This window comes from Pelobates fuscus, chromosome 7 (assembly GCF_036172605.1).
Source record: "Pelobates fuscus isolate aPelFus1 chromosome 7, aPelFus1.pri, whole genome shotgun sequence".
NCBI classification, from domain to species: domain Eukaryota; kingdom Metazoa; phylum Chordata; class Amphibia; order Anura; family Pelobatidae; genus Pelobates; species Pelobates fuscus.
The window spans coordinates 200,047,782-200,071,246 of NC_086323.1; the positions used below are offsets into that span (position 1 = coordinate 200,047,782).

The 23,465-nt window shown below is 48.1% G+C and overlaps 1 protein-coding gene across 3 annotated transcripts in view; it reads left to right on the forward strand.

The window, feature by feature from the left end:
- The window catches only part of LOC134568452 (oocyte zinc finger protein XlCOF7.1-like), a 47,540-nt gene that overhangs the window by 3,307 nt on the left and 20,768 nt on the right, over positions 1-23,465 (forward strand). Inside the window, exon 2 of one of the 3 annotated variants that reach the window (XM_063427051.1) lies at positions 1,533-1,626. The exons of the other annotated variants lie outside the window; for them this stretch is intronic. The gene's annotated coding sequence lies outside the window, so the exon portion shown is untranslated. The remainder of the gene's footprint in view (positions 1-1,532; positions 1,627-23,465) is intronic. 3 annotated transcript variants of the gene reach the window in all.

Sequence of the window (23,465 nt, forward strand, 5' to 3'; positions counted from 1 at the left end):
GGCACACATACATACAAACAGACAGGCACACATACAAACAGACACACACAGACATGCGCACACACACATGCAGACACACAATGGCACATACATACAAAGACAAGACACACATACATAAAGACACACACACACACATATATACACAGACAGACACATACACACACAAGACATACATACAAACACATACAGACAGACACACACAAGACATACCTACAAAGACACACACACACAAACAAACACATTATATTTAAGTCACCCTCCTGTTTCCTACCTTTAAGGTGCAGGAGGGTGACTTTCCCTGGCGTCCAGTGGTGGCTCAGGTGGATGGGAGTCAGAGTTCCCACTCTGACTCCCTGGTGTTCCTCCCGCGCGGCTCTCAGTTCTAGCTGGGAGGAGTGAACGGGGAATCACTTCCTCCCAGCTCTGATGTCATCACAGGGGGCCCGGTCGCGCTGTTAAAGCGCCCAGCGCTGACCAGGCCCCCTTACAATCCGCATCCATCGGGTGGCCCTGACAGCATGGGCCACCCGATGGACACTTTGGAAGGCGGCCCCGGCGGTTTACCGGGCGGGCCGGAGCCGCAAATGGTCACGGCGGTACCCAGTCGCACGGGTACCGCTGGCTCGCACACGCCCGCCCGATCAACCTGGAAATCCCTACCGCCCACCTGGAATCCTGAAACGCCCACTAGTGGGCGGTAGGGACCAGGTTGACGAACCATGGTATAGATACTCAGTATTATTATACAGAGCGACATGTTTATTATCAGTGTCTAGATACTCAGTATTATTATACAGAGCGACATGTTTATTATCAGTGTATAGATACTCACTATTATACAGAGCGACATGTTTGTTATCAGTGTATAGATACTCAGGATTACTATACATAGCGACATGTTTTTCAGTGTATAGATACTTACAGGTTATACTCAAAAAATGTGAATATTGTGCAAAAGTTAATTTATTTCAGAAATGCAACATAAAAAGGGAAACTAATATATGAGCTAGATGCATTACAAGCAAAGCAAGATAGTTGAAGCCGTGATTTGTCATAAGTGCGATGATTATGGCTTACAGCTTATGAAAACCCCAAATCCACAATCTCAGTAAATTAGAATATTGTGAAATGGGGCGATATTCTAGGCCCTGGGGAGTCAGCATAGCTAAACGGACATGGGCACATGTATGAGTGTTGGGATGGTGCTAATGATTGGCTGTATGTGTTTAGGGGAGTGGCTGTATGTGTTTAGGGGAGTGGCTGTATGTGTTTAGGGGAGTGGCTGTATGTGTTTAGGGGAGTGGCTGTATGTGTATATGGGGAGTGGCTGTATGTGTATATGGGGAGTGGCTGTATGTGTATATGGGGAGTGGCTGTATGTGTATATGGGGAGTGGCTGTATGTGTTTAGGGGGAGTGGTTATGGGGTTGTAGTGTGGCAGGGATCATCTTACCTCAGTGCCTTTTGGGATTCTGTCCAGCAAACAACTTCCCACCCACCCACCCTCATTTTCTGTTTTTGTTCCGTCACAGCTAGCGGGGAGCGTGTCCTTGCCAAAAGGGTTGGGGAGCAGATGGAATGTCAGGAGATGGACATGGTGGGTCTCAACCTCCCCTGCTCTGTAAGGTAAACTTTTAAGTTACCGAATAGGACGTGCCCAACGAGCAAAAAGCCGGCTGTTGGTAAAGCATGTAAGATGATGGGAATTTTTGGTTTGGACGAGGGCGGAGGTGAGACATACCGGTGTTGGTGCATAGGCACCTGGTTAAGTTCGTTGGCAAGGACGGTTATTTAAGTTCGAGGCTGTAGGGCAATAAATGTAATTTATATGTTAATTTTGGTATGTGTATATATATTTATGTGTTTATTTATATTTGAATTAAAGAAAAAGAATAAAATTCGGATGAGTCCTACAGTTGTAAGTTTAAAAACTGCTGTGGCCTGTTTCATCCAATATTCGTTGTTTGTCATTATAATTGGGGTAGTCTCCTTACTCTTAGTCACACCACATTCCCCTCTCTGTGCATACAAGGCTCACAGTGTCCCTAATCAGCTAAGTAAGCCATAACACCTGCAAAGGGTTTCTGATCCTTTAAGTGGTCTCTGTCTGGTTCAGTGGGAATCACAATCATGGGGAAGACTGCTGACCTGACAGTTGTGCAGAAAACCATCATTGACACCCTCCATAAGGAGGGAAAGCCTCAAAAGGTAATTGCGAATGAAATTGGATGTTCCCAAAGTGCTGTATCAAGCACCTTAATAGAAAGTTATGTGGAAGGGAAAAGTGTGGAAGAAAAAGGTGCACAAGCAGCAGGGATGACCGCAGCCTGGAGATTGTCAGGAAAAGGTCATTCAAATGTGTTGGTGACTTTCACAAGGAGTGGACTGAGGCTGGAATCAGTGCATCAAGAGCCACCACACAGACTGATCTTGGACATGGGCTTCAGATGTCGTATTCCTCATGTCAAGCCGCTCCTGAACAACAAAGAATGTCAGAAGCTGTAACGGAATGCAATGTATCAGCATACGATATCCGTTGGTACATCTAGGAAATCCACAGTCAGAGTAGAAAGCAAGGCAATATTCCCAATCCTCCCAATAACCGGACGAAACACAGTTTGGGAGTCAACTAACTCGGTTTATTCACAGGCAGTATATTTATACAGTTCCCCATGCAAGGGGTTTCCAGACAGTAATTCCAGGGGATTTCTCCCACCATGCACTGTGACTTTCCCAACAGGCCTTGCTGCACGAGAGAGATACTCCCACTAAAATGGACGACTAAGTGGATTATCTCCTCGTGCAGCGAAACCGACAATTGACATTAAAATACAGAAATTACACAATATTCGGTACTTTGCAATAGTTGAACGTTCGGTAGATAGCTGGGGTCGGAGCGCACACTTTGTGAGAATACCGCTCCGATCCCAGCTGAATTGACCGAACGCCGCACATAATACAATAAAACATTAAAGTGAGTTTAAAAGTACCGAATAAGTACGGGACATACAATGGACCGAACGCGGGACTCCCGAACGTGCTGGAAGTCCAGCGGCGTTCAAATCATCGAGTAGCCGTTTTCAGTTCCAGGCTCTCGACGACCGAACACCGCTACAGGGACAAAGGATCCAAGATGGCCGACCGCCGCATGGTCGGTAGTGGATTGACGGCCACCTCGGAGAACCCTTAATTACCGATTGCAACAATGTTGCAATCGGTGAATTGGTACCACACGACTTGGGAATGTGTGGTCGACCTGGGGAGTCCGTATTCGTACGGCGAACGGCCAGGATAGCCGTGTTTCGTCGTATGAATGCTTGGTGCGCTGGCCGCATACGGCGGCCAGCATGCGAACGGCCACAATACGGTACATACACAGGTTAAAATACACAGTACATATTCAGCCTACGGACAACTACAGTCCAGAAGTGGCTAGTTTTGCCACAATGCTCCCCCAGAACCAAGCCGGCATACACAGTCTGATCCCAACGGATCGGCTTGGGGATGTCCGGGAGAGTACTCACAGATCACTTCTCGAGTTCAGTCTGTCTAGATAACCCATCAGCGTTACCGTTTTGTTTTCCTGGCCGGTAATGGATAGTAAAGTCAAAGGGCTGCAGCGCCAAGCTCCAGCGCAGCAGCCTGGCATTGTCTCCCGACACACGGTTTAGCCACACTAACGGGTTGTGATCTGTGAGTAAGGAAATAGGTTGTCCGTACAAATAGGGCTGTAACTTTTTAAGGGCCCACACCACGGCCAGGCATTCTTTCTCGATGGCGGCGTAGCTCACTTCACGAGGCAGCAATTTGCGGCTTAAATATGCTACGGGGTGTTCTCCGCCATCGGCTCCCACTTGGCTCAGTACTGCCCCCAATCCAAACATTGAAGCGTCTGTGTGAACAAGAAATCTTTTAGTTGGATCAGGAGCAGTTAACACAGGAGCATTGGTGAGAGCAGTCTTGAGTTGTTGGAATGCCTGCTCACACTCTGGGGCCCAGACAACCAGTCGGGGAAGGTTCTTTTTCGTCAGGTCGGTTAGGGGTTTGGCGAGGGTGCTATAGTCAGGGACAAATTTTCTGTAATAGCCGGCTGTCCCTAAGAACGCCAGCACCTGGGTCTTAGTCCTGGGGGTAGGCCACTTGGCTACGGCCTCAATCTTGGCTGGCTCGGGTCTCTGCTGCCCACACCCTACACGGTGGCCCAGATACTGCACCTCGGCCATACCTATGTGGCACTTGCTAGGTTTTAGGGTTAACCCAGCCTCCCCAATGCGATCTAGGATCGCCCCTATGTGGTGTATGTGGTCTTCCCAGGTCTGACTAAAAATGGCTATATCATCGAGATAGGCACAGGCATACTCCTGGAAACCATCCAGTAGCCGATCTACCATCCGTTGAAAGGTAGCCGGAGCGTTTTTCATTCCGAAAGGCATGACCTTGAACTGGTACAGGCCAAACGGAGTGACAAACGCCGACTTAGGGATGGCATCATCAGCTAGGGGAATTTGCCAGTATCCCTTACACAAGTCAATGGTAGTGAGATACTGGCCCCGTGCCATCTTGTCTAACAGCTCGTCTATCCGGGGCATCGGGTAGGCGTCAGACACCGTCTTGTCATTTAGCCTCCGGTAGTCAACACAGAATCGGGTGGTGCCATCCTTTTTAGGTACCAGGACTACCGGCGATGCCCAGGGGCTATCGGAGGGTTCGATAACCCCTAGCTGAAACATTTCGTCTAGCTCGGCTTTCATATGGGTACGGACGGATTCTGGAACCCGATATGGAGCCTGGCGCATAGGGAGCTGCCCCGGGGTCTCCACTCGGTGGGTGGCTAGCGGAGTGTATCCAGGTAAGTTGGAGAAGGTAGTCCCCTTGGCGACAATCAGCGCCTGTACCTGGGCACGCTCCTGGGGGCTTAGCCGCTCCCCCAGCTGAACTCCCCGGGAGGGCTCTATCTGCTCCTCGGGTTCTAGTAGGTCGGGTAAGGGTAAATTTTCCTGATCCTCTAAGGAGGAGGCACAGATTGCCGTCACATCCTCTATCCTCTCATGGTAGGGCTTGAGCATGTTCACGTGAAGCATGCGTCTCTTCCCTACCCCTGAGCAGGGGCCGATCACATAGGTAGTGTCGCATCGCTGCTCCACTACCTGGTATGGGCCTTGCCAGATGGCCTGCAGCTTATCTGTGCGGACGGGTTTTAAGATCAAAACCTTCTGTCCCACCTGAAAGCTGCGGTCCCTGGCTCCTCTATCGTACCAGCGTCGCTGGCGTTGCTGGGCCGCCTGGAGGTTGGTGTGTACAGCCTGAGTCAGCGCCTCCAGACGGTCCCGGAACTCCAGGACGTATGATACGATAGGGGTTTCGCTGGTGGTACTCTCTCCCTCCCAGTGTTCCCTAATTAAGTTCAAGGGTCCTCGCACCCTCCTCCCAAACAATAGCTCAAACGGGGAGAAGCCTGTCGACTCCTGGGGGACCTCTCTATAGGCAAAGAGTAGGTGAGGCAGAAACCTCTCCCAGTCCTTGTGGGTTTCCCCGAACGTCCGAAGCATCTGCTTCAGCGTCCCGTTGAACCGCTCACATAGTCCATTGGACTGGGGGTGGTAGGCGGAATTAACGATTGGCTTAATGCCACACACCTTCCACATATGTTGAGTAACTTCGGCCGTAAATTGGGTACCTCGGTCCGAGATTATCTCTTGGGGAAAACCTACTCGGGAAAATACCTTCATTAATGCTTCGGCTACGGTCTCAGCGTGAATATTAGAGAGGGCCACGGCTTCGGGGTATCTGGTGGCGTAGTCCACTACAGTTAGGATATACCTCTTGCCAGAGGGGCTGGGTTTTGGCAGGGGTCCTACGATATCCACTGCTACTCGGCTGAAGGGTTCGGCTATGATGGGCAGGGGGCATAGTCTGGCTTTGTGGCGATCCCCTCGTTTACCTACCCGCTGGCAGACGTCGCAGGAGGTGCAATATTGGCGCACGTCCTGAGAGATCCCGGGCCAGAAGAAGGCATGGGTCAAACGGTACCGGGTACGGGTCATCCCTAAGTGTCCTGACAAGGGGATGTCATGAGAAATTCGCAGCAGCTCCTGTCTATACTTCTGGGGTACCACTAGTTGCTTATTAGTTAAGGTGACAGACCCCCCCACATCTTTGGCCGTGACACGGTATAGCAGCTCTCTCTCCCAGATGAACCGCTCCCCCTCTAACCCTGCTTGGTCGGTTTGTGCCCGGTCCCTATATATTTGGAGAGTGGGATCGGTCTGGACTTCAGTCGCAAAGGTAGTCGGGGTATCCCAGGACATGTCAGTTGGGGAACATGGTCTCTTACCTGAGCCTCAGAGTGTGTTGGTGTAGCCGTGGTGCGAGCCTGTTGCCGGGTGGTTACGGGAAGGGCCTCCTGGTACGGAGTCTGGGGAATAAAAGCGGAAGTCATTTGGCCCAAGTCATTCCCCAGTACAACATCGGCAGGTAAATTCTGCATCAGCCCTACTTCTACGGTCCCCTCTCCCACACCCCAATCCAAATGAACTTTGGCAGTAGGCAGCCGGTATACTGCTCCCCCGGCCACCCGTACTGCCACGGAGCCGCCAGTGTGGGTTGCGCCTGGTACCAAATGTGGGGCAACCAAAGTTAGAGTGGCTCCCGAATCCCGGAGCCCTTGCACCTCCTTTCCCTCCAGGGTCACTAGCTGCCGATGGTGCTGTCGGTTGTCGGTGGCTCGGACTGACATTACTTCGTGCAGCACCCCTAAAGGCTCCTCACTTTGAGCGCTCAGTACGTCTTGGGTGGCGGGTGCTACCTGATAATGGTGCGCAGCAGCCCTGGGTGCCAAATTTTGTCGCACCTGATTCCAAGCTTGCCGGCTCCGGTTTTGGGTGCACTCTCGGGAAATGTGCCCCCACTGCTTGCAGGTGTGACACTGAATGTTAGCCCTGCCGTTGTATCGGGAGGGGGCTGGTGGAGTATTCAGTGCCGGCCTGTGCAGGGGTGCGGTGGGGCCGGTAGGGGTAAAATTATTGGGTGGCCCTGTAATCCGAGGGAGAGCCTTATTTTGGGCCCTGTGATGTCTCCTGGCATCAAAATGCTGATCCGCCAATTTAGCGGCTTCGGGTAGGGTGAGTGGTTTCCGGTCTCTCACCCATTCTTGTGCTTCTGGGGACAAACCATTAAAAAATTGTTCCAGCAGCATTAACTGCCTCAACTCCTCCATGTTAGTGGCGTTGCTGGCCTGTATCCAGCCTAGCGATGCTTGGTCCAGCTTGTGCGCCCATTCTGCATGAGAATCTTTCTCAGGCTTGCGCAAGCCCCGGAATTTCCGCCGGTATGCCTCTGGGGTAATAGCATACCTCTCCAAGATTGCCCTCTTTACTTTAGGGTAATCCTTACTGTCCTCTCGGGGTACGGCACGGTAGGCTTCAGCTGCCCTACCCGATAATTTGCCTGCCAGCAGCGGCACCCATACTGCGGGCTCCAAATCGTGCAGATCGCACAGCCGCTCAAAGTCCTGCAAATACCCATCGATTTCGTCCTTTTCTTCACAAAACGCTTTAAAGGCGTGATGTGGGACTTTGGGTTTGACCTGTCCGTAGGTGGAGGCAGTAACAGACTCTGCCCTAGGTGGGGTTGCTGGTGTGCTGGTCGCCATCAGATAATCCTGTACATCTGATACCATCACGGTCAGTATTTCCAGCGGTACTGGTTGCGGTAAAAACTCCAACCTGGTTCGCAGCTCTTTTTGGAATGGGGTCTCTTCCTTGGCTGGTGGGGGTGTAGCGCTGCGGGCTCGGTCTCCCTCCATCAGTTCAGCGATCAGCACAGCCTTAGACTTGTTGCTGGCTATCTTACCCCTGGCTTCCAGTAGCTCTTTTAAAGTTTGTCGTTTTAGTATGGTATAATCAATCTCCATACGAATTGCCCTTGCTTTCCTTGTTCGGTCGTTCCAGTTTCCACGAACGCTGCTTTTTCGGCTGTAAGGTTCGGATCCCGTCGCTTGCCACCAATTGTAACGGAATGCAATGTATCAGCATACGATATCCGTTGGTACATCTAGGAAATCCACAGTCAGAGTAGAAAGCAAGGCAATATTCCCAATCCTCCCAATAACCGGACGAAACACAGTTTGGGAGTCAACTAACTCGGTTTATTCACAGGCAGTATATTTATACAGTTCCCCATGCAAGGGGTTTCCAGACAGTAATTCCAGGGGATTTCTCCCACCATGCACTGTGACTTTCCCAACAGGCCTTGCTGCACGAGAGAGATACTCCCACTAAAATGGACGACTAAGTGGATTATCTCCTCGTGCAGCGAAACCGACAATTGACATTAAAATACAGAAATTACACAATATTCGGTACTTTGCAATAGTTGAACGTTCGGTAGATAGCTGGGGTCGGAGCGCACACTTTGTGAGAATACCGCTCCGATCCCAGCTGAATTGACCGAACGCCGCACATAATACAATAAAACATTAAAGTGAGTTTAAAAGTACCGAATAAGTACGGGACATACAATGGACCGAACGCGGGACTCCCGAACGTGCTGGAAGTCCAGCAGCGTTCAAATCATCGAGTAGCCGTTTTCAGTTCCAGGCTCTCGACGACCGAACACCGCTACAGGGACAAAGGATCCAAGATGGCCGACCGCCGCATGGTCGGTAGTGGATCGACGGCCACCTCGGAGAACCCTTAATTACCGATTGCAACAATGTTGCAATCGGTGAATTGGTACCACACGACTTGGGAATGTGTGGTCGACCTGGGGAGTCCGTATTCGTACGGCGAACGGCCAGGATAGCCGTGTTTCGTCGTATGAATGCTTGGTGCGCTGGCCGCATACGGCGGCCAGCATGCGAACGGCCACAATACGGTACATACACAGGTTAAAATACACAGTACATATTCAGCCTACGGACAACCTTTAATAACTACAGTCCAGAAGTGGCTAGTTTTGCCACAGAAGCGTCTTACCTGGGCTAAAGAAAACCAGAGCTGGTCTAAAAGTCCTCTGTTCTGATGAGAACAACTTTTGCATCTCATTTGGAAACCAAGAACCCAGAGTCTGGAGGAAGAATGGAGAGGCACATACTGCAAGATGCTTCAAGTCCAGTGTGAAGTTTCCACAGTCTGTGTCGATTTGGGGATACATGTCATCTGCTGGTCAATTGTGCTTCATTAAGTCCAGTCCAGGCCTGGACTGACCTGACCTGAACCCCATAGAGAATCTATGGGGCATTGCCAAGAGAAAGATGAGACATGAGACCGAATAATGCAGAAGAGCTTACGGCCGCTATTGAAGCATCCTGGTCTTCCATAACACCTCGGCAGTGCCACGGGCTGATATCTTCCATTCCACATTGAGGCAGTAATGGTTGCAAAAAGGGCCCAAACCAAGTACTGAGTCCAAATGCATGCTTATACTTTTCAGAGGTCCGATATTGTTCTATGTACACTCCTTGTTTTATTGATCGCATGTAATATTCGTATTTACTGAGATTGTGGAATTGGTGTTTTCATGAGCTGTAAGCCATAATCATCGCGCTTATGACAAATCACGGCTTGAACTATCTTGCTTTGCTTGTAATGCATCTATCTCATATATTAGTTTCCCCTTTTACGTTGCATTACTGAAATAAATGAACTTTTGCACGCTATTCAAATCAACTGTATGTTGTTTCCCCAAATCGGGGCTATCAGGAGATATAACTTTTGTGGGGTTATGTGAGTTTTGGGGATACTCTCGGGTTACCTGTAAATTGTGTTCTTTTTCACCTAGAGATAATTAAGTTAGTACAGTATCAATCTCAATTGTCACTCAGGTAGAAGGGAGGGATTATGTGATTATGAGAGTGATAAACATCTGAACATCACTGTCATTGGTCTATGTCTGTATCTTGTAAGTTCCCCACAAGGTCCATGTGGGAGTAACCCTTGCATGGGGAATTGCATGAAAGGCCAGTGTGGCACCATTAAAATGAATTTCCTTGCTTACCCTCATCATAGAGTCTCATCTGTACAGAGCTATACTATCCTGGGAAATCGGAAAGCATCACTCTGAACAGGGGGAAAAGAACGTCTCAGGCGGCGAAACCCCTCGTACTCTTGGGGTAGCCGCAACAGTAGATCTGCGTAGTCTTAAATGTGTGATATCTAGTATTATAGGGTAGTTATATGGCACACTTGTTTATATCACAGACGCTCATGTTGGTTGGAGCAACAGTTTGCACCTTTTTCACATCAAGCACTTTATATGTCATCATTTTTCATGCACTGTACAACTGTCCTTACTTATGATCCATGGCTGCGTTCCCCAGCCTTGATTATTTTCACATTGAAGATTTTTTCATATTTGCGAATAAGGTATATTCACCATATTTATTTTAAAATAGTAGAGTAGAGTAAAGTTAGGTCTTCAGCACTTTATGGTAGTGGTGTTATATAACATTACATTTAAACTATTTCAAACATTACACACAAAACAAGGTAAAGTGAAAAGGTTTCCCTAAAATCTAATATAAAAAAAAACAAGTTTTACATAAATAACTCAGTGCAGCTAAAAAACCACACAAGTGCTTTGTCACTAAAAACACTTAATACATACGTAGGAATAGGAAAATGGATAAGGTTATTGCGCACACGGTGATGTAAGATGTTATTGATATACGGTAGCTGATATATCCTATGCAGTGTAAACATAAAAAACTATCAGGGCAATATGGACACCTAAAACAACAAGTAAAATAAATAGGAACACTCACAATTTTTACAGCCCTTATGAGTTGGCTCTAAACTGTGCAGGCATTTCATCGGTATAATGATGTAAAAGTGGAAGGTTTTTTATTTGTAATTTCTTGAATCCCTTTCCAACAAAGCCACATTGGTTTCAATGTGTTTCTTTACATAGAAACATAGAAACATAGAATGTGACGGCAGATAAGAGCCATTCGGCCCATCTAGTCTGCCCAATTTTCTAAATACTTTCATTAGTCCCTGGCCTTATCTTATAGTTAGGATAGCCTTATGCCTATCCCACGCATGCTTAAACTCCTTTACTGTGTTAACCTCTACCACTTCAGCTGGAAGGCTATTCCATGCATCCACTACCCTCTCAGTAAAGTAATACTTCCTGATATTTTTTTTTTTTTTTTTGACAATCTTTATTTTGCGTTTTCACAGACAGGAAAATACAGAAAGAAGAGCACAATAGCTTTGAGTTAGTGTCACGTTCCAAGGGTACAATCAAGAACCAGCATAGAAATCACATTTATAATACAGTTCTATCTATAAAACAACTGTGAAATACAGCCCATCTGACTCCTTTATACCTTACTATTCTTATTGTTTGTTTTCGACATTCTTCAGTCATCTGTTATTTTCCAGGATAAATGGGGATGTAGGAGAGAATAGGGAAAGGAGATTAGTCAGGGGTAGGGGAGTCGCCTTAACTATAGCGAACACCAAGGGTCACAGGATCCGTACGTTCAATTCTGTCCCTCTTTTAGCTACTTGCGATTATCTAGATTATATCGGCATATCGGAGTCTGTTTGCGTGTCACCACTTTTTTTTTTTTTTTTTAAATTAGCGTTGTACGCGCATTTCGAATGTAGTGGTTCTCGTCAACGTTTGAGACGGTCGGCCGCTTTTGTATGGTCCCTGCGCCTGTCAAGTGTGTTCGTCCTGGTGGAGGGGTGTCAGTGCGTGGGTTATACGGGCAGGAGTGCCTATGCGTCTGGTCCTACTGCGATGTCCCCAATATGTGTAGTTATAAGTCTGTGGGCATCTAGGGGGACTTAGGCGTAAGCGGTATTATAGTCTGAGTATGTGGGTCTTTGTCTGTTAGCCCCCCCCATCGCCTGCTTAGGCTGTGGCGTCTGTGCGTTGATCTGTCAAGGCATGTATGTCCTGGTCCATATCTAGGAGTGAGTTAGGCTGGCCCAGCAATGGTCCGGTTGGGTGGGGGACGGGGATGAGGGAGAAGGGAAGGGTGTAGGGGAGGGGCGGGAGAGAAGAAGGGGGTATGTATATTCTAATAGGAAGAGGTGTGAGTATAGTAGCTGGGGGGAGGGAAGAAGAGGGGCAGGTTGAGGATGCTTTTGTTTTAGGGTACAGTTCTGTCCGCAGCAATGTACAGGAGCCAGGGGGTCCATGTCAGGTTATATTTTTCTGTGCGGCCCTGGATGGCTGCCGTCATGCTTTCCATGGAACGAATTTCTCCTACTCTATCTACCCACTGCTGGAAGGTGGGGGTTGCCGTTTGTTTCCACAGTGTGGGTATCAGGGATTTTCATCAGGTGTTTCGTCAATGATTTCTTATAGGTCTTTAGTGTCATGCTCGTGTGGTGTAGTAGCATGGGGAGGGGCTGGAGCGGGAGTTCCGGGTCCGATATTTCGCGTATTTTGGCATTTACCATTTCCCAGAAGGGGGCGATGGATGAGCATGTCCACCAGATATGGAGCATAGTGCCTTTCTCCTCTCTGCACCGCCAACATGTATCTTCCATATCTGGGTTCATGCGGTGTAGCACGTCAGGTGTTCTGTACCAGGTAGTTAACAGCTTGTAGCTCATCTCTTGAAATTTTGAGCTAATAGAGCTTTTGTGTGTGAGTAAAAATATCTTGTCCCAGTCCTGGGCTGTCAGGGATTCTCCGGTTTCTCTTTCCCATCTGGCGATAAATTTCGGAGGCGGCTCATTTCTCCCACCTATAAGCATTGTGTATAGGGTCGAAATCCCCCGCTCCATGTGCCGCCTACTTGCGCAAAGTGTTTCAAAGTGCGTGAGATCACGGTGAAATTGTTGCTTGGCTACCGTGGTTGAGTAGTACGGCCTGACCTGCAGGTATCGGAACCGGTCTAGGACCGTGGGGATTGTGTCAGGGAGCAGATCCGTCAGGGTTTTGAGGGTGCCATTGTCGCACCATTGGCGCATGTAGATCCAGTCTGATCTGGAGAAATTTGTTAGGTCCCCTGGCATCATTACTCCTCCCACTTCTGGGTTACATGAGATGGGCGTTAGTGGGCTGGTATGGGTAGTCAGCTGCTGCGGATAGCGAAGAGTGCACCATAGCTTCACGGTTGCGTCAATGAGGGGGTTCCCCGTACGGAGGGCGTTGTGTGAGATTCCCGACCTCCATAGTTGCGCAGGGATCTTCCCCTCTGCCTGTGTTATCTCGGCCCGTACCCATAGTTTGTCAGTCGATTGGGTGTGCCAGTCTACAACTCTCAGCAGGTGCGCCGCTCGGTAATATCCCGTGATCGATGGGAGTCCGGCTCCTCCTCTGTGTTTAGGTTGCTCCAGTCGGTCTTTACTGATTCGTGGCGTTCCCCTCTTCCACACCAATCTCCGAATCGCCGTGGATATAGCGTGGAAGAAGTCTCGTGGTAGGGATATCGGGAGCGTCTGAAATAGATAGAGAAGACGCGGTAGGATGTTCATCTTAATCGCGTTTATGCGCCCAAACCACGAGATGTAGAGGTCTGTCCATCGTTGCATATCGGCCTGGATGGTGGTCAGGATAGGGACAACGTTTGCCTGGTAGAGGTGTGCGAGCTTTTTAGTCAACCAGATACAGAGGTATTTTAGTTTAGCCTCGCACCATTTGAACTTGAACTGGGATCGAAGGTGCAGCGCAGATTCGGCAGGGACCGAGATGTTAATGGCCTCTGACTTCTCTGTGTTGAGTTTCAAGTTCGAGACCCTCCCAAACTCTCGGAGGAGCCCCAGCAGGTTTGGCATGGAGATCAGCGGCCGCTCAAGGAAGAAGAGCATATCGTCGGCGTAAGCCGCAACCCTGTGCTCCGTTCTCCCTATTCTATGTCCCACGATTCCCCCGTCAGCTCTGACCGCCTCTAGGAGCGGCTCCGAAGAGAGGGCGAACAGAAGGGGGGACAAGGGGCACCCCTGTCTCGTGCCATTCCGAATGGGAAACGGGTCTGAGAGGGCGCCGTTAACTCGGATTCGCGCCGTCGGATTCGTGTATAATGCTGCTATCCAGGTCCTTATGTTGGGACCGAAGCCCATGTGCTGTAGCGTGGCTGCGAGGTATGCCCAATCCACTCGGTCAAAGGCCTTTTCCGCATCAGTGGATAGGAGGACCAGTCCCTCTCCCCGCTCTCCGGCCGAGTGGATGATGTTTAGCGCCCGGATAGTATTGTCCCGGGCTTCCCTGCGGAGAGCCATGGCTTTCGCAAATAGTTTCAGGTCTGCATTTAAGAGGGAGATGGGGCGGTAACTTGCACAGCATGCTGGGTCTTTCCCCTCTTACAGCAAGACCGTTACCACTGCACGGAGCGAGTCGACCGGAAAATTCCGGCCCTCGAGGATCGAATTCAGGCCTGTCAGTAGGTGTGGCAGTAGTATATCCTTAAAAGTGCGAAGGTAACTTGCGGGGAGGCCGTCTGGTCCCGGCGCTCTGTTGGATTTGGTCAGTTTGAGAGCCGCATATAGTTCCTCGCGAGACAAAGGTTGTTCCATGTCTGCAGCTTTCTCTGGGGTGATTTTCCGGGAGACATGTCTGGAAAGATATTCTGTCAGGTCTCGCCCGTGTCTTGTTGGGTCGTGTGCGCTAGCCGTATCAGCCAGGTTATAGAGGTCCGTGTAATAGTTCCTGAACGCTTGCATAATCTCTGCCGGGAGTCGCGTTTCTTGCCGGTCTTTTGTGTTGATTTTGTGTATGTGGTTTTGCCTCTGCCTCTGTTGCAGGGTTCTGGCTAACATTCTACCGCATTTGTTGGAGTACTCATAAAAATAGCGGTTAGACCTGCGGATCACGTTAAGTAGTTTCTGGGAGAGTACGTCCTTGAGTTGTCTTCTCTCATCCGTCAGTTGCAGATATATGTCGTCTGTCAGTTCCTGTTTATGTAAGTTTTCCAGGTCGGCTATCCTCTTGACTAGGTCCAGGACCCGTCTGGAGCTCTCTCGTTTGCGTTGTGTGCAAAGGCTGATGTAGTGCCCTCTAATGGGCATGGTCGGAGTCTCTGTGGATCCCTATATCTGCGGACATGAGCAGATGGAGGTATTCCTGCGCCACGAAGACGTAGTCTATCCTGCTATACTGGTTATGGGGGGCCGAATAGCAGGTGTAATCCCTCCCGTCTGGGTGAGCCGCCCGCCAGCAGTCGACCAAGCCAAGTCTATTCAGGGCTTGTTTGGCCCTGCGCACACAGTGGTCTGGTATGGCGCTGGACCCCCGAGATGTGTCCACCCGAGGGTCTAGGGGGAGATTTATGTCCCCTGCCAATATCAGGAGCCCCTCCCTAAATTTCTCCAGGCGTGATAGCGTTCGGGCCAAGAATGTGTGTTGGCCGCGGTTGGGGCAATATACATTGGCCAGTGTGTATTGGCGATCCGCTATAGTTCCTTTCACGAAAAGGTACCTCCCTTGCGGGTCTATCTTGGTATCGGTGCACCGGAATGGAACACTTCCCGCTAAGAGGATGGCCACACCCGAACATTTGGTATCTCGGTGGTTTGCAAAGAATCCCTGGGGGAATCTTCCGTCTCGCATCACGGGGGCACTCCCCTCCTTGAAGTGTGTCTCCTGCAGGAATGCTACAGATACCCTGAGGGACCACAGCTTCCGCAGGAGGTGCTTGCGTTTCTCAGGGATGTTGAGGCCTCTAGTGTTGTTAGACCAGATCCTGAGTGGAGCCGGTAGGAATTCCTGTGACATTGCTGTGGAGAACGTGAATGTAGTGGGAGGGGAGGGATCAGGAGGGAAGCGTGAATGAGAAGTGTATTAGGGGAGGGGGGGAGGTGACAGAGACAGTCAGAAAGGATAATAGGGAGGGAAGGGGGGGTGTAAGGGTGGGGGTGGGTAGTAATGTATGTCACTCAGTGAGGGTCAGTCAGTTATGTCAGTCTGGGCAGGGGGGGGTGTTGGAGGGTGTCTAGTATGGGTAGACAACTATGACCCTAGATCGGTCCGGTGCACCAGGGTATACGTGCCCCTTCGGCGGGGTCCCTGGGCTCGATCAAATTTACAGGTAGGGTCCGCTGCGCAGGGCCGTAGCGGCCGGTATGAAGTATGAGGTGTCAAGAGTCGTGAGGCTACTGCTCACGGCCGGCTCAGTTGAATTGCTCATTGTCCCTGAGCCTAGGGGAAGTATGTACGTGACTGAACATCTCTTCTGTGGGCTGCACATTTATAAGACAGAACAAATAATTAAGTGAACAATTTATAACAGAAGTGTTTTTGCATGAGATGGCTTAACTGAAGTTACATTCTAAAAAAATCAACAGCTTAATTACTTTAAACAGATCAGCAATACCCTGAGGGCCAGCTAGAGGCCTCTCATTGCCCGTATCCCCTCCTGGGTACACACTCACTCCCAGACATCCGTCTGTCCCCTCCCTGTTGGCTCTTAACTGAAGCAATTTTGCATATGTGTGTTCTACTGAGGTGACAGTCAAACGATTTGACAGCTTAGTGACAGTAGGCTGATCAGTATGTCCCCGTGGGTCCGTCAGAAGCCTCCCAGAGCTCTGCATCCTCCCGTGGGCTGATATTATTTTTAAACCTTTGTCCCTCTAATTTAAGACTATGTCCTCTTGTTGTGGTAGTTTTTCTTCTTTTAAATAAAGTCTCCTCTTTTACTGTGTTGATTCCCTTTATGTATTTAAATGTTTCTATCATATCCCCCCTGTCTCGTCTTTCCTCCAAGCTATACATGTTAAGATCCTTTAACCTTTCCTGGTAAGTTTGAATCCATGAACCAGTTTAGTAGCTCTTCTTTGAACTCTCTCTAAGGTATCAATATCCTTCTGAAGATAGGGTCTCCAGTACTGTGTACAGTACTCCAAGTGAGGTCTCACCAGTGTTCTGTACAATGGCATGAGCACTTCCCTCTTTCTACTGCTAATACCTCTCCCTATACAACCAAGTATTCTGCTAGCATTTCCTGCTGCTCGATTACATTGTCTGTCGACCTTTAAGTCATCAGAAACAATCACCCTTAAATCCCTTTCCTCAGATGTTGAGGTTAGGAACGTATCAAATATCCTGTACTCTGCCCTTGGGTTTTTACGTCCAAGATGCATTATCTTGCAGTCACCCACATTAAATGTCATATGCCACAACTCTGACCATTTTTCTAGTTTACCTAAATCATTTTCCATTTGGCTTATCCCTCCTGGAACATCAACCCTGTTACATATCTTAGTATCATCCGCAAAAAGACACACCTTACCTTCAAGACCTTCTGCAATATCACTAATAAAAATATTAAAGAGAATGGGTCCAAGTACAGATCCCTGAGGTACCCCACTGGTGACAAGCCCAAGCTTCGAATATATTCCATTGACTACAACCCTCTGTTACCTGTCACTCAGCCACTGCCTTACCCATTCAACAATATTGGAATCCAAACTCAAAGATTGTAGTTTATTGATAAGCCTTCTATGTGCAACAGTGTCAAAAGCCTTACTGAAATCTAGGTAAGCAATGTCTACTGCACCACCCTGATCTATAATTTTAGTTACCCAATCAAAAAAATCACCCAATGGTACATACTGAGAAATGTACCTTTCTAATATTTGTTTGAAGATATTCCATTTATCCTCTGTGTTCTTTTCCCTAAAGAGTTTGTCAGTCAATATATTGTAAACCTGCCCTTAACTTTTTTTTTTACTGAAATTGGCCCTTTTAAAGTTATATGTTTTGGTATACCCCATGTGATTTTCCTTTTTTAAATAAATTTCAAAAGACACTATATTATGATCACTATTTACCAAGTGCACACCTATTTTAATGTTGGTCATAAGATCAACAGTGTATTTTAGAAGCAGGTCCAGACTAGTTGGTGCTTGTACAAGTTTTAACATGAAGGTATCATTTTAACAAGTTAAAAAACCTAATTCCCTTTGCTAAACTACTAGTCCCAATTTGCCTCCAAATTCCCTAGATCTCAATGTGATTGAGCATCTGTGGGATGTGTTGGAACAACAAATCCGATCCATGGAGACCCAACCTTGCAACATGCCGGACTTACAGTGTTGTGGATCAAACCAAGTTTTTGTTTATTTGAATATCTGCCCCTGTCCAAATGATTTAAAATGGATGCGTGCACGCTCTGAAGTACCTCACACCAGACACAAGGTATCGGGCTAATGAAAAACCTCAGAATCTTTAATCAGGGAGGCAGGGAGCCCCTTATGAAGGCATAAATACATCATATGCAGAAAGCAAGATAATACATATTTAATTGGTCAAGTGTTAAGTGTCTTCTCTAAAGCCCAAGTGTGATGTCACCAGCATCCTGGATGTAGTCTCCTCTGGAGACGCCATCTTAGTACATGACATTCTTTACAACACAATGGGAGGGGTGCTTTGGCAGCCATTTTGAGCAGTTAATGAACACCGGATGCGAGGGGGTGCTCTAGCAGCAACCATTTTAAGTAACTACTGATTAAAGGTATACACAGTAAATAGACATTTTACTAACATTCATTTCTATCCATAACAGGCTCTGCTGCCAGAAGTGTCAGGTCCCCTGCCCCCGCACCGCTCACAGCTACCTTGCTTACCTCATCACAGCGAGCAGAGTCATCTTGTCCCTGTCTCCAGACTGGCCACGCTCCAGAGCAGCTTCCTTATATGTGTGCTGCACCCGGTCATGTGTGTATATAAGCTAACCTCTCCCTTGCCTCAGTGCCCTGTTGTGGTCTTTGGTTTACCATTAAGCGTTGCAATTGTTATTTGGATTTCCTGGTTTCTGATATTTGGCTTTGTCGTTTTTCCGTCTCTCTTTTTCTCATTCTAAGGATCGATATTGCAATTCTCTCTACGCTGTCCTGTCAGGACACGTTCAGAGGTCTTGTTGAGTCCATGCCTCAATGACACAGAGCTGTTTTGGCAGCATGAGGAGGACTTACAAGATATTAGGCAGATGGTTTTAATGTTGTTGCTGACAAGTGTATTTTGTATGGCAGTGTACTATAACATTATACATCTGAAGGCCATAAAATAAGTTCAAATGTTTCCAAGAGACCTGCAATTATAATTTCAGTACCCCTTATATAGTCCATTCATATCTTGCTCTATTAATTATTTGCTGGTAAAGGGGCATGCAACAAGGGCCAGATTAAGAGCCCATTGGACCTGGTGTTGACCATTATGATGGGCCTAATTACAAAATGTTAATGAGAGAAAACACTAACAGTCATATCCCAAGCATCATGTATCTGGCGGAGGTGGTAATGTAGGGAAACTCACAGAATGCAGCTATATGAAAACACATACATCTCTCGCTTTCATCTCTCAATTAAATCCTTACCCCCTAACAGCAGGTTTTGTGAAGCAGAATATCAGTGGGTGGGGTAAAAAGGTGGACCACTTACACAAGTCACGTAACTAGTACCAACATGCCCAAAAAAGGAGGCATGTCTGCCTGAAGAATTAGGTTAGCCAGGTGTGAATGCATGACTGGCTGCCTGCCAATCATGTATGCTGGCCAACAAAGGGCATACTATGCAAACCGCACCCTGAGCTTGGCATAAATGCGTCTAATGATGCACTTTCTCCATGCTTCCTAAGGATTGTCTCCTAGCACTCACTTGTCCACTCCTCTCCTTACCTTCTTACTAGCATGCAGAAGCTCTGTTTTACAGTCTGGAATATAGAAAAGGTGTATGTAGTGAGTGTAGAAGAAAGGGACCATGCCACAGTGTTGGAGAGACTGAAGCAGCATTTGTATAGTGCGCAAAGTCAGCTTTAACTTAACTAATTTCATTGTCAGCCAATCTACACAAGTGTTATTCCCTGATGAATGTGTGTCCAGGTTACATGAGCTGGTCCAGCAGGAATTGTGGCTTACCGGGCCTTACGGTGGTATGTGGTCCTGCAGTACCCATGGCTAGCAGATGCCTGTAGCGGAGAGCTGGACTCTCACAGACTTCTCTCGCTAGAAATCCAATTGTGGCTCACGAACAAGTAATAAAACCAAAGAGAATAGTATCCACAGCAAATACAAGAATATCCCATCACCTTTCCCAATGACTGGACTGAGGATTTATTCCATACACTTGCCTTCTAAACATTTCTCCCATGCAAGAGAGACACCCACAATAATTAGGACAGTAACCAATAGCATGTACGTTACCATCCACCTTCCTCCTCCCATATGCATGACACATCCCACTAAACAGGACACAGTTCTCCCCAGTTTCTAAATGTACCCCTTTTACTAGGCGTGAGCAACATACTCAAAAATCACCCAAATAGGACCAGGGGTTCGGGAAATCTGTGGAGGTATTAAAAAGACTTCCGCACCAGAGGTAGCAGCCGATGTTGGGTCCATACGTTTCTGCGCGTTCGTCTGCAAGATGGCCGCTGCCACATGTTCAGCTCCCGAACGGTGGCCACACAGGGAACAAAGCATACATTTACACTAATTGCCAATTATAGGGTTGAAACAGTGTTGTGAGAGGTAATAGGAGGCATACTTCACTCTGGGGTGGTCTGGTTGTTCGGTAGTCTGTTCGTATGCCGAACAACCAGACAAATGCTACATACACAGAAAATCTTGAAACACAATACATAGTAACCTTAATAACCTGGGACAGCCCAATGCAATTGTAGCGGATGGCCCTAGGCTGTCCTGAGAATTTCATGTATTTTAATGCATTCGTGTGAAAACCGCAAAGTTGTATGTATTTAATGTATTGTTTTCGTCTGAATGTTAGGTAGTTTCATTCCCTTAGTTTGTTCGAATGAAACTACCGAACAGTCAGAACTCCCCTGTGTGAAGTGTGTCCTCAATTACCCGTTGCAACATTGCTGTGAACGGGTAATTGACAAGTTAAGTAGCCGTCCTTTGTTCTCGGGGGTGGCCGCCATTCGAAAAACGAACACGTGGCGGTGGCCATTTTAAAACTCCCGAACAGCGGTGTTTTGCCGTCGAGTGTCTGGAACTCAAATCGGACACTCGACTAGGCGAACACCGCTGAAACCTCCACAAGCCCGGTCCGTTCGGTTACTAACTACCGAACAGCCCCTCGTTCGGTAGATAGAAAGAACCGAACGAGGGGATTCAGGTGAACTCTCCCTAGCCTCTATAGCTAGAGGTTTTCGTGCCATTTATTCCCTGACTCCAGGACCGACCGCAGGGCCCATTCACATGGAACCGCATTCGGCTGTTTCACCCAGTGCGGTCTGTCATTTTATTCCCTCCATAAATTTCCCGAACCCCTGGTCTGATCTGGGTGATTTTTGGATATGTTGTTCACCCAGATCAGGGCTACCAGGGGATGTATGATTTAAAGGGGTACCCCTACGTTTAGGGGTACATCCAGAAACGGGGGGAATTGCTGTACTGGATAAGGGGATTATGATGCCGGCTGAGGGGAGGAGATGTGTGGGAGGTTACCAGGACAGGATTGACTACTGTATTAATGAATGTAATCCCTCCCTTGCATGGGAGCATGCTTTAAAAGGCCAGTGTGGAATAAAGCTTTCAGTTCTGCTCCTGAAACTGTGTGTCGTCCAGTTATTGGGGTTGCTGCTGGGATACTGCTGTTATTTTGCCTGCGGGAAACCTTGCCTGTGGATTCACAATTTACTTGTTCCTGAGCCTCACTTGGATTATAAGTGGAGATAACCTGGGGAATATTGCATCTCCGCTACAACGATTTGCTACAATGCTGACCCTCCAGAAGGTGATAACTATGATGACTGTTGTGGGATGTCTTTTGAGGATAATATTGTTTGAGAGTCCTGAGGAGTTTAGAATCTGGGACATCCATAACAATAGGGAAGAATTGCAGGATCCCTCAGAAGCTACCGAGCTTGGACCAGATCTATCCCATCTGGCTACCATAGAGAGTGAGCTTTAACAGGATTACAGGCATCTGTTTGACTCTGTAGAGCAGCGGGCCCCAGAGACTAGGGATCTAGTTGACTTAAAATCTGAGGATGTTGACCAGGTCAGTGTGGAAGGAACCTTGTTCCCACATCTAAATCACAGAGATGCTGGGCAGTCACATCTAAAACACAGGAATGCTGGGGACCCTTGTCGCCAGCAACAGAGCAATTACCAGGATTACCTGGGAGAGGAACACACAGCACACTCACTCTGTGGCAGAATAAGTACCAGGGAGGGAAGGGAGATCAGCAACTTCACTCCCCAACAGAAGAAGATGTTCCATGGTGGAAAGGCCAGATTCTCTGAACTGGACGCCATTTCGACAGTGAGGGCGCTCAGTGACGAGCTATCTGGGGACATAAAAATGTCACCAAGGAGGAGGAGGTTGTCAATCTCCATCCTGAATAGCACATCATTGCTATAGGGGGGAGCTTTGTCCAAGAGACTGCTAGGGTTTATATACTTTTTTGTGTCTGGTTAAATGAATAACTTAGGCACAGACCGATTTGCGGTCTGGTAACTGGTTAGTCTACCCTTGGACGGGGGTGGGGAGCAATATGTGATGGAAGCTCCAATGCCTTGGCCTTTTGGAGACATGTGAAGGCCAGCCTCCTGTCCACAGACTATTGGCCTGGTCCCAAGAGCCACTAAAGTGCTATTGTCACTATTAGTAGGTTTTATGGTGATCCCATGGGTGCTTACTCTGCCTCTCAGCCTGAACTGAGGACCTCTAGGGATCGCCTGGATCCATTCTGCTCACCAATCATGTGACTGGGAGACAGACTGAAACACTCTGGAACTGTTCACTGGATAACAATCCTGACCCAGCAAACTGGTCGAGTGTTTCAGAGTATCTCCCAAAAATAGCACTTTTTGGGATCTTGGGACCACTTTTTTATATTTTCATGTGTGAAGTGTGCCTTCCATTACCAGTTGCAACAATGTTGCGAACTGGTAATTGGCAAGCTATGCAGTGGGTCCTTTGTTCTCGAGGCAGCGGCCATTTGAAACTCCCGAACAGCGTTGTTTTGCCGTTGACCTCCACACGCACGGTACGTTCGCTTCCAAACCACCGAACGGCCCCTCGTTCGGTAGAAGGAAACAACCGAATGAGGGGATTCAGGCGAACCCTCCCTGATCTCTGTAACCGTAGCATTTCGTGCTTTTTGTTCCCTTATATTGTGACCGACCGCAGGGCCCCATCGCATGGAATCAGATTCGGCTATTCTCTCCAGCGCGGTCGGTCTTCATTACCTCCACAAATTTCATGAACCCCTGGTCCGATCTGGGTGATTTTTGGATATGTTGCTCACCCAGATCAGGGCTACCAGGGCCATTTAAAGGGGTACCCCTAGGTTTAGTGGTACATCCAGAAACTTGGGGAATTTGTGTACTGTATAAGGGGATTATGAGTCAGACTGAGGGGAGGAGATGTGTGTGAGTTTACCAGAATATGATTGGACACTGTACTAATTATTGGAAATCCCTCCCTTGCATGGGAGTATGCTTTAAAAGGCCACTGTGGAAATAAGTTTAGTTCTGTTTCTGATGCTGTGTGTCATCCAGTTATTGGGATTGCTGTTGGGATATTGCTATATTGTTT